Genomic DNA, 13,055 nt, shown 5'->3' with positions numbered 1-13,055 from the left:
TGTGAATTACTTGGAAACGCCATGCTCTAGATTGTGAAATCTAATCAAATAATTTGAGCCCTTGCTCGATACCAATTGTTAGCCCAAGATATGTTTCCCGAAGAGGGGGTGAATTGGAAATTTAAACTAATTTCGGAAAATTAAAACTTTTAACACAAAATTATGCAATTAGTCAATTAATCAAGTAAAAGCGAAGTAGTATGGCAAGCAATATATTAAGACAAATAATTAAACTTGTAAAGTAAAGAGTTTAAGGATTAGAAAATGCAAACTCTCGATTTTTACAAGGTTCGGTAGAACTATGCCACCTACGTCCTTGGTCTTGAAAGTATGGACCTAGCTTTGAGTTCCAATATCGAGCCAAGTTAACGGGCTTGACTAACCACTTACAACCGAGAAATTTTCACCAAGGTATTTCCAAACCTCTTACAATAGTTTCGCACCCCCCGAGGACTATTAACCTCTTTCTCGGATTGTTAAAGTGCCAATCTCACTATTTCGGGTTGTTTACAAAAGCCGGTGCCAACCTCACCTCGATCACAATATGGAAATGTGTTTGATATACGAAAGCTAAAATCACCTAGAAATATGATGATACAATGGAAACCTAGAGTGAAAAGCAAGCACACTTAAGATGAATAAAATCAAATTTTGGCTCAAAGTGTGTGAAATGTGTTGGTTTGGATTTCAAACTTAGAAGCTCCTTAATCTCACTTAGATAGGTTAGATATATGTAATAAATGTTCAACCAACTTATTTTTTGAAAGAAAAATCGAGTTTATATAGTGTTTGATAAAAAACTAGCCGTTTATAGCCGTTAGCACGTTTCCCGAGGTGAGGTCAGCCATGAACCGGAAGTCCGGATGGGGAACCGGAATTAGAGGATTGATTACAACCGGAATTCGGTTGCCATCCGGAATTCGATGACCGACCGGAAGGCAAAAGTGCCATTTTTCGGGACTTAAACGCGCATAACTTCTTACTCGATTATCCGATTTCAGAAATTCCAACTTTGTTCTCTTAGTTAAACAAAATGTAATTTAGAAATTCAATCAAAAAAATTTTTGAACTATCGTGTGAGAAAACTTGTTGCACAAGTTAGTGAATGGGCTAAAATTCAAATTTATAAAAACTTAGTGTGCTATGCAAATCACTTTAACAAGACTAAAGTAGATTTATACCATTTAATTTTGAGTAGTCTTGATGTAGAAGAGCCTCCTAGCTTGATTTGCATGTTTTTGATCCCAAGTTGATTTTTCCCGAGAGTTGACCTTGACTTTGACTTTGACTTTGACTTTCGGGTTGACTTTTTGACTTTGGGATTTTGAAGACCTCTTTTGAATAGGGTCTTGAGTTGTTGATCCCTTGATGAATCTTTTGCTCTTGATATGCTTGTTGAGTCCATTTAGTGTTGCTTTTAAAAGTTTGGTAAAAATACCAAAATATTTATTTTCTCTTTTAAATTTGCTACAAAATCAATAAAACATTAGTAACAAATAATAATCAAATATTTGCTAATCATCAAAACAAGGAGATCAAAAAGTTTGAGTTAACAAGATGTCCTAGTCTCCATTACTCATGAGTAGATCTGCCACCTTAACCACCCTCTCATGACAAGAAGAAATGGGTGTCGGGTAAAACTCTTTTCCATGAACAACCCAATTAAGGAGTCTTCCAAACATTCGTATCTTCACCATTTGAGACAAAATTACAGTCGCCCTTTCTAAGGATAGGTTTAGTCTTGACCACATTTTTCCAGAACCAAGAGTCTGAATTTTTATAGGTTGCTTCCAAAAAAAGGCTTACTTTTCAGGTATTTGGCTCTCAACACCCTCCAGCATAGCGTTTGCTCCACAGTAAGAAGGGCCCATCCCCACTTAGCCAGGAGAGCCTGATTCAATTCCATGGATTTACGAAAACCAAGACCCCCTCTAGATTTGGGAAGACAAAGGTGGTCCCAAGCCTTCAAGTACAAGCCACGATTACCCTGCTCACAGCCCCACCAAAAGTTTTTAATCATACTGTCAATTCTCGAAGCAAGTTTCTTGGAGAGCTTGGTAGTTTGTATAGTGTACACTGGCAGAGTCAGCCCCACAGATTTGATAAGCGTGGCACGACCAACTTTAGACAATAATTTCAATTTCCAACCATGTAACTTCGAAACAAGGTTGTCGAGGATGGAATTGAAATCAGCATCCTTGCGATTAGATCTAAAGAGCAGGAGCCCCAAGTAATTGATGTTCGTGGTAGCCAAGATAAGCCCTAGTTCTCAAGATATATTTTTATTATGAATTCCTAACTCGGTGAATGTGGCTCTTAAAAAAATACAAATAACTAATTAGTAAATGAAATAATTATAACATAACTCAATATACCAAATTATGACATATATAACTCAATATCAACATTCACTAAGCCATTATAGAATAAAAGAGAATGAGGAATGCTAATCAAAACCTCCTATTACAACCTGATCTTAGTCAACCTCCACGTTCAAAATCACATGCCGAAATATTTTTTTTCATACCAGTATTCGTTATAGTTACAGTATCATCCCTGTAAATTTATAAAAAATTCTGAATAGTTTACAGTACCGAAAATAGAGTTCCAGATATCCCAGTTTACCACGCGCGTTCAAAAAACTTCAAACGTATTTTTGGCACTGTAAACTATTCAAAAAATTTCAAAAATTTATAGGGATGATGTTGTAAGCATAACGAACACTCTCGTGAAAAAAAAATTGAAAAAAAATATACTGACATGTGTTTTCGGGCGTGGAAGTTGACTAAGAGGTTGTAACAGGAGGTTGACGGTAGTACACCTCAAAGAGAATTAATATTATACAATAACTTCTTACAAAATCATCCCAATTAAACATGTTGAAATTAATAAAAATAACTCAACTAAGAAATCATCACACAACAAAAAAAATTGATCGTATAATAATGTAGTATGCATAATAGACTAAAAAATAAGATTGGAGAAAAATATACAGTTTGATAATAAGCTTTAACTTACATAATAATAGCACGTTTACTATACAGTAATCAGAATCGGAATAAATTAATGGAGAAATGTAACGGAATAAATGAAAAATAATCGGAATCAATATTTGTAATATGTTGTTTACTAAAATTTTTTAGAAATGGAATAGTTGTGATTTATCTTGTTTACTTTATTAGGAAACGTAATTGGAATGCTTAAATTGACTAAATTGCCCTTTTGAGTTAAACTATATTATATGGTAGTTATTTTGCAAGACATATTTTAAAGGACAAAATTGTCATTATATATTTAATATTAAAAATAAAATAAAAATAATAAAAATCAATTACCCTTAATGGCATTCCTTACAAAATTGGTGGGGGAAGTTCTCCCTTTCTTTTCTCCCTTATTTAATCAACTTCTCCCTTTCCTAATTTTAATAATACAAGTAAACAAATGTAAAGGAATAATTACCTTACGATTGATTCACATTATTTATTAGTAAACATGCCTGAAGAGGAAGCTTTAGCACATTATTTTTTAAAAAAATATAATTCTTCAATTATATAAGTGCAGATATATTATCACATAATAATTTTGAGCCTTAAATATTAAAATTAATGAGTTATTACTATTATGAATAACCTTTAAGATTTTTAATTAAAAACACATGTATATCAATGTATAATTCTTGGAATGAAAATTTTTGAATCAAAACAAAAATCACACAAAAAGTAGGTAGAAAAGATTGAAAAGTACGTAACTTCATGGTTGTGATGATTCTTAAACTTTAAAAATTATCATCCACCATATAAGAATTAAGATTAATAAAATTAATTTTTAATTATATATATTATATATGATAAAAATAAGAATTTAGGCGGTTGAGAATTATGGAGTTCCATCTCAAATATCCCCTTCAAGATGGTGGCTATTTTTGTTTGGATCTCAGGCGTCTTTGCACCATCTCGTGCGGCTGGGATATAGCTCTGATACCATGTTGAGAATCATGGGGTTTCATCTCAAAATCAATTGGCAATGAGTGGAGTAGTCCATATTCTTATATATGGCTCAATACTTTTACATTTAATCCATGTGGGACAATGTTCTCCAATATAAGCTACTTCAAAAAAAAAAAAAATTATGTTAAAAAAAAACAAAAAATAAATTAGGTTTTAATTTTAATAATAGAAATTAAAAAATAATGATATATGTATCCAATCTAATAATACCACAGTAGCAATTCTTTCAGATTATGGAAACTAAAATCGAAAAGATGGTACACAGAACTTATGACTTATGGGGAGCTTAGGCTGTTTGGCTTCTAAAAAACTGAAAACAGTTTTTAAAAAATAATAGGGGTCGTTTGGCAACATTTTTTAAAAACTGAGTTTTAAAAACTAGAAAACAGAAAACATCAAAGTGTTGTTTTCAATTTTTAAAATTAATTTTTTTTGTCTAACATATTATATTTTACATTTTTGCTCACATACTCGGATCCTAAACCCGAAACAAAATGAGTTCATGTCATGGTATAGTATTAAAATATTGATTTTTTTTAGTAAGAAAAAATCTAAAAATAATTTTAAAAAACTTGTACCAAACACTATTAAAATTTTAAAATGACAAAAAATTGTATTCTATTTTCACTTTTAAAAATACAATTTGAAAAACTGAAAATTGAAAACACAGGCTCATAATCAGAGACACATTCTTACCATGAGCAGAGTTAGGTTTTAATGTCAAAACTGGAAAGGATTTTGTCTTGACTTGATGGAAAATTGAAACCACCACAAGCTCTCATTTGGATTACAGATCAACGCCACAGTGGAGAAGTGGACCATGGGCTAAAACTAAGTTCACGGGTGTACTAGACATCGATACAAATTATGGTAGTCATTTCAATATCGTAGAAGATGCAGAAGAAAGAACGGTACTCTAATATAGTAATATGGCAGTGGGAAATTTATTATTTTCATCTAGTAATATATATGAGTCTACTTATTATTTTTTTTTTTTGGGTAAGTTGGAAAATACCAATTAATCAAATTTATCTTTAATTTTATTTTTAATTGAAACATATAAAATTGGTACAATATTTAAAAAAAGAAGTAAAAATGATAAATTTTAAAAAAGAAGGTAAAAATAGAAGAGGACAATATAAAAATGGTATAAAGTGTAATTTCCTCTATTTTTTTCTTTAAAAGTCTAATAAAAAATTAAGAAAAAATAGAAAATATTAAGAAAATAATAAATAATGTGATTAGTTTTAAATAATTGGAATTAAAAAAATGATATATATTTATATGGGTGACTATTCAATAGTTACATTTTTATTGTAACCATCATGGTTACATTTGTTTTTACTTGTAATAGCAGGTTACTAACAGGTAAACATTCTTTTTTTTAGAATTAATTAATTATAATTAACTATTTTCTTAAAATAATTAATTAATATTTAGCAAGACCTCTTTTTGCAATTAATATTTATAAATAATTTTTTAGTTATATTTAAATCCTTACTCTAATTATTTTAACAATTAAGCCATTTAATTATAATATTTACAATAATTTTTTTTACAAAAATCAAACTTCTTTTTACACAAATTATAAAATTCTATTCTTATAATAATTTTTTAAATAATTAATTATTTTTAAATGATATTTAATTATTTTGTTACAATTAGATGAACTAAGTATGAGGCCTCAAACTAGTCAATCGATAACAAGTATAGCCATTTTTTTCTAAAAAATTCTTCAACTTATTTCACTTTTTACTTTTTAAATATTTAAATAAAAAAATTAAATAATTAAGTGTAATAATTTAATATTAAGATTACAAGTATAATAAAATTTAAATTATGAAATTATATGTGTATAATTTTAAATTATAAAATGTTTTGCTATAAAATTATAAATAATTTAAGGGCAAAAAATTAAATTGCTAAAAGATCCTATATAGTAATAAATTGCAAAAAAATAATTAATAATTATAATTAATTTACTTTTAAAATATAATTAATCGTAATTAAAGTTTTATAAATAAATAAATTATTAGGTTCCTTTTAGGTTACAAGTTATTTATTATTTATTTTTATTTAATTTTCAAATTAATCACAACTATTTAATAGTAATCCAATGGTTTAAAAAAAATGTAACTATGATGGTTACAATAAAAATGTAACCATTGAAACCTCTTCCATATATAAATATATATATATATATATATATTAGTATAATGTATTTTTTTTATTTGTAAGTCTAATAAAAAATTAAAAGAAATGAGAAGATTAAGGAGATAATAAATAGAAGTATATATTTTATGATCTTATGAACTTAATAAAAAAATTAAAAAAAAAAATGAGAGAATTAAGAAGATAGCAAATAGAGGTATTTAGAGTTTTTAAAATGTTATGTCAACACCTCATATCTCTTATATATAGGATTCTTTTACTATGAGAAATTTTCTAAATACCTTATTTGTAGAGTACTTAATAGCTTGTTCTAATTGAGTAAGTGCATTGTAATATTTTGGTCTTGAATGTAACATATTTAAACTAAGATTAATTTAAATATTTTTTTATTCAGCTCTATTTTTTGATATTTGCTATTTAATTGAGAAATGTTATTTGTCTCCCACGTGTCCATCATATAGCATATCATCTAACCAATTTTTATAATTATTTTTTTATTAATTCATTATTTAATTTTATTCAATGATATGGATCCCACTAATATAATAATCTATCTCTCCTCCTCCCTTCTTCTCTATCTTCTTTTGTTTCTCTCTTTGATATATGTTTTTTAATATCTATCTTTATCTTTCTAATAATGTGTTCTTTTTTTATTTTTTTTATTATTTTTCTGTTTAGTGAAAAATAGAAATTTAAGATAATTCTTGAAAATTAGTGTTAACTTTTTTTTTTTTTTGGTTTATTTGTATTTATAAACAACAATGAAAAAGAAAGAAAAACGTCTGCCCAAACTTGTGCTATGTGGCAGTTGAGTTGTCCTTCGTGGTTTTAACTATTTTTTTGGCTAAATTCAAGCCAGTTTACAGCAGTTTCTTAGTAGAATATTTGATCACATAGCAGTTTATTGCAGTTTCTCCTGGTTCTTTTCATACCTTGTTCAATTACAAATACATTCTTCATCATATACCGAGATCATTTATAACAGATTTGTATCCCCTGAAGCTTGTTCTCCTTCAATTTGAACTATGGATCCTCTTAAAGACAAAATGAAGGCCCCAATCAAACTTACAGAGGAGGAGCAGAGTGTATTCGAATTTGATTTTGGTGAGACTCTTTCATCCGATTCAGTTGGCCATAATGTGCTTTACACCCGAATCATGACTTCCAAGAAAGTGTGGTTATCTACTCTTCAAAGACAAATGGTTGAGCATTGGGATGGACGATTCCCTGTCAAGATCTCTGAGGTTGATGATATGTTTATGTTAACATTTGGTTGTGAAGGGGACAAACAAAGAGTTTTAGAGAAAGAGCCATTCCATTTTTCAGAACCATCATGTTATTTTATTTTCTCCTATTATTGGTGAGAATGTCTCTTCTTCCAACCTTATTTTCGTACCCTTCTGGGTTCAAGTCTATAGGCTAACTTTCATGAGTAAAACTAAAGGGTTGGCTGTAGCACTTGGGAACTTAATTGGTGAATTCATTGATGTGTTTGAAGACTCCCTTTTTGAAGGATAGGGACCTTTCCTACGTATTCGTGTCAAAATTGATGTAACAAAGCCACTCCTAAAAGGGCGTATGATTACCCTTTCCCAAGTTCGGGACAAATTCTGGGTTGAATTTTGTTATGAAAGATTACCTGAATATTGCATGGAATGTGGGAGAATGGGTCATCCTTACAATAAGTGCACAACCTTCCTTGAAGAGCTTGATAGGGGTGAAGAACCTGAACTTGAGTATAGGCCTACTATCAAGGGATCTCCACTGCCTACATCCGGTTATGATAGGTACAGAACTGACTTTGGAAAAGGGAATGCTTGGCCTTTGCTCACTCGATTAGCGAGAACTTCACTCATTACTGTTGTCCCTTCTCTTAACGGGTGTCCACAACCACATCCAACACTTTTACACCATGGAGAGTCATCCCATTAAAGGCATAATGTGCCAGGGGTTATGCAGCATTCGGTGACTTTCCCATCTGCTTCTACTGCTGTCACAATTCCCATTACAACACGTATGATTTCTGTACCAGCAACCTCCACAATGCCCTCTCCATCCAACAACTTCTCAACAAAATCTCAGGCCTCCCATTTTGGACTGTCACATGATAACAAGCAAAATTTTACACATAATTCTGGTATGACACCTACTGCTCCATTCATTTTTGTAGTGCCTTCTAGATCTTTATCATTGGCACCTACAACTTTCACAATTCACACTTCAACACCCGAATTTACTTTAGCACCACAGACCAGGCCTGTTACTCATGCACAATCTGATGTGCATAACACTTCTCTAACCTCTAAACTGGGTTCCTACGATGACTTATCTGGAATATATACTCCACCCACAGGTCCACATTATGACCAAAATATTGTTGCTACCTATCCACCCCATCCTCACACTGCCTCATGCAACAACACCGACATACTTCATGCTTCTACTACCAATTCATTAGCCTCTCCTTCAACTATTGTGTCTACCAAAGCTGCAATTATGGGAAAGAAAATTGCTCTCCAAATCGAAGTTTCAAGAGACAACATGATAGGAATCCAATGAGAGAAACCCTTAAGAGATGCAGAGGTCTGCCTCAGCCTCGGTTCACCCCTTCTTTGTCAGCTGGGGATGAACAAAACCAGCAAGTTTCCAATGCTGATATGGATTCTTCTGGTTCTCTTGACCTTGAAGCGGTGGCTGATTCTCAACCACGCAATCAACCATGAAAATCCTAAGTTGGAATGCACGTGGATTGGGGAATCCACGTGCATTTCGCCATCTCTGTTTGCTTGTCAAAGAGCAATCCCCACATGTACTTTTTCTTATGAAAACTAAATTAGGTCCGAATGTTATTTCCCGTTTTCGTAATGTTTTACATTTTAATAATGGACTTGAAGTCCCTAGGGTAGGATTGGGGGGTGGTTTGATGTTGTTATGGAAAAATGATGTTGATGTATCTATTTTAAATTATAATGCAAATGTATTTGACTGTTATATTTCTTTTCCTAACCAACCAAGATGGCATTTTACTGCCTTCTATGGAGCTCCTTGTACACAATTACGATCCCTCACTTGTACTTTGTTGGAAAGACTCAAAGATGTCTCACCTTTATCTCCTTGGCTTGTTATCGGAGATTTTAATGAGATCCTTTCAAATGATAATAAATTGGGAGGCTCTCTTCGAAATGAAACTCAAATGGAGCAATTTCGTAATTTACTTGACTGCTTCCACTTAAATGAAGTGCCATATGAGGGTGACCCGTATACATGGATCAAAGGTAGACAATCATTAAACACGATTAATGAAAGGTTGGTTGGTGTTTTGTGAATGATTGTTGGACATCTACTTTCACTCCAATTGTGACTAAACATTTAGACTACTATAGCAGTGACCATCGGGCTATAGTTGTCAATGTTAACCTGAAAGACTCCAACCAGCAGCAGCATCATAGACGCACCAGGTTCAGGTTTGAGCAAATTTGGCTTCAGCATGAAGAAGCTACTAACATTATTGAACAGCAATGGTTGTCTCAAGGATCGGGGTCTGCCATGGAAAATTTTTTGCAAAAAAATGCAGCTTGCTCTTCCTCTCTCCAACAATGGCGTATCTCTACTTTTGGAAACATGAAAGAGAAAATAGCTACTGCCCAGAAACAAATTACCCGATTGAATAATCAACCAACAAGAACTCTAATACTGGTTGAAGATTTAAAAAAGTCTGAAAGTATTTTGGATGAGTTATTGGAACAAGAAGAACAATATTGACAACAAAGGTCGCGTGTTGATTGGTTAAGTAGTGGAGATCAAAATACCAAGTTCTTCCATGCATATGCTTCATCTCGAAAAGCTTCAAATCGAATTTCTTCTCTCTTGGACAGTAATGGTACCAAAATAATTTCAAAGGATGGAATGTCGAACATAATTACGAATTTTTTTGCTGAACTTTTTACTGCTACAGGAGCTGATCAATCTGCTATACAAGCAGTTACAGCCACCATCCCAACATCGATAACATCTGAAGTTAATGCCTCTCTCACTGTTCCTTTCACTGAGGCAGAGGATTTTGCTGCATTAAAGACAATGAGCCTGGATAAGAGTCCTGGTAGTGACGGCATGTCAGCAATGTTCTACCAAAATTACTGGCATATAGTTGGATAATCTGTAACTGCAGTGGTACTGGGAGTGCTTAACCACGGTCAAAACATGGACTTAATCAACATGGCCATCATCACCCTTGTTCTGAAAATTACTTCACCCTCGGCCATGATAGATTTTCGCCCAATAAGTCTATGCAATGTCATTTACAAGATCATTTCCAAGATGATTGTGCTACGATTTAAAGAAGCTCTCCCTTTAGTAATCTCTCGGAAACAAAACGCTTTTCTCTCTAACCGATTAATTACCGATAATGTGCTTGTTGCCTTTGAACTTGTACACAATATTCAACATCGAACACGTGGTAAAAAGGGGTTTTCAGCACTCAAATTAGACATGAGCAAGGCTTTTGATCGGGTTGAATGGGTATACTTAAGGGCAGTAATGGACAAAATGGGATTTGCACAATCATGGATTGATCCATCTTTAAGTGCTTATCATCTTCTAGCCTTACTTTTGCACGTAATGGAGATACAATGAGTCTTGTAAAACCTTCCAGAGGCCCTCGCCAAGGGGATCCACTATCGCCCTACTTGTTCTTAATATGCTCTGAAGGTCTCTCACGCTTCCTGCAGCACGAAGAATCTATTGAAATCTCCAACGGTTGCGGATAACAAGACGAGCGCCTTCAATTTCTCATCTCCTTTTCGCCGATGACATCCTACTATTTTGTGAAACAACAAACTCTTCTACTTTAGCAATTCAAAGAGTTTTTGATATTTACCATAAAGCTTCCGGCCAAATGCTTAATCCTCATAAGTCAGTAATGTCATTCTCTCCAAATACTCCTATGGCAAAGCAGCTATTTTTCAACAAATTTTCAACATGCCTATTAGTGAGTGTCATGAACGATACCTCAGACTTCCTTCCTACTCCGGACGTCACAAGAAGGTGCTCTTCAGCCATATTAAAGAACGTGTGTGGAAGTTAATGCACGCTTGGAATGAAAAGTTATTTTCGGTTGGTAGAAAAGAAGTTCTGTTGAAAGCAGTAGTTCAGTCTATACCAACCTATGCAATGAGTTGTTTTAGACTAACGAAAACCTTTTGTCAACAATTGGAAAGCATGATGGCAAACTTCTGGTGGGGTTTAAACAAGGATGGCTCAAAAATACATTAAAAAAGATGGAACTTACTTTGCAAGTCTAAATTTGAAGGAGGAATGGGGTTCCGTTCTTTCGTCCATTATAATCAAGCACTACTTGCAAAGCAAGCCTGGAGAATTTTTGACACGCCCACATCCTTACTAAGTAGGATTCTAAAGAGCCGATACTTCTCAAATAACTCGTTCTTGGAAGAAAGACTTGGCAACTCCCCCTCACTTACATGGCAAAGCATTCATTGGGAACGAGAACTGCTTCTTAAAGGCCTTCGATATAAAGTTGCGAATGGATTTCACATTCAAAGTGGCAATGACAAATGGATTTCTGGCCATTCGGAGTTTCATCCAATTACTTATACAGGTCATCCTTCATTCCCGGTTGTAAATTTTATCACTGACAAAGAGAATGGAACATTGATCTCCTTAACAATTACTTCGGTCAGATTGATATTGACAAAATTGTCTCAATCCCTTTGAGATTTCTGCCTCCTGCTGACCGTTTAGTTTGGCACCACACAACATTGGGCGAATACACAGCTAAGTCGGGTTTTCATTTGGCTGCTAGCTTGGATGAGCAACAACAATCTTCATCTTCAGACTTACATAGTTCATGGTGGAAAGCTTTTTGGCATTTAACTCTTCCCTCCAAGGTTAAAATATTTGCATGGAAAGTTATGCATAATGCTCTTCCAACTGCTGCTGCATTACACAGACGGAAAGTTCTTGACTTGGCAGCCTGTTCTATGTGTTCTTGCATGTGGGAATCTGTTGGGCATGCTCTTTTTAATTGTCCTCATGCAAAATCTGTTTGGAGACAAAATAGTTTTATCATGGATTCAAGCAAAGCGCAACAAATGTATAATGGTGATTATATTTTCCACCTTTCTACCATTCATTCACAAACTAATTTCGAGCTAATTATATGCATACTATGGGCTATATGGTCGAGTAGAAATAAGGCTCTACATGGTAATAGAACTTCAGATGGGACACAAACTGCTGCGTTTGCAAAACAATACTTAGAAAAATCCAGGCACTCATCCATACGGAAACGAATGCTCTCAAGTTCAACTGATGCTAACACTGCTGCCACTTCTTCTAGCAGCAGCCATGGCACCACAGGGACTAATTCGCAGCCCCACCTGCTCCTGGTTTGAAACTCAATGTGGATGCTGCCACGATTTCTGCAGCAAAAAAATTGGGTGTGGGCGCTATTGTCCGAGACCATTGTGCAAATGTTATTGCTGCACTCTCCAAGCCGACTCAAGGTTGCTTCCGTTCGGATGAAATGGAAGCAAAAGCGCTTTTTCATAGCCTTAATTGGGCGCTGCAGCAGAATCTAAACATCACCATTATAGAGATTGACGCCCTTCGAGTTTATCATGCTCTAATTTCTACATCTTTAGATTTGTCTAGTTTCTCTGATTTAATCTTGGATTTTCGATGTCTTTTATCCTTTTTCCCTGAAGCACGTATCTCTCATGTTAAGAGAAATGCTAACCATGCGGCACATGATTTGGCTAAACATGCTTTAGAGTTGGATCAAGACATTTGTTGGCTAGGAGAAATTCCCTATCCTATTTGCACTATTGTTGTAAATGATTAAGTATTTTAATAATAGTG

Source organism: Cannabis sativa, chromosome 5 (assembly GCF_029168945.1).
Source record: "Cannabis sativa cultivar Pink pepper isolate KNU-18-1 chromosome 5, ASM2916894v1, whole genome shotgun sequence".
NCBI lineage: Eukaryota > Viridiplantae > Streptophyta > Magnoliopsida > Rosales > Cannabaceae > Cannabis > Cannabis sativa.
The sequence above is the reverse complement of the archived record's forward strand: the minus strand, read 5'-3'. Positions refer to the sequence as shown.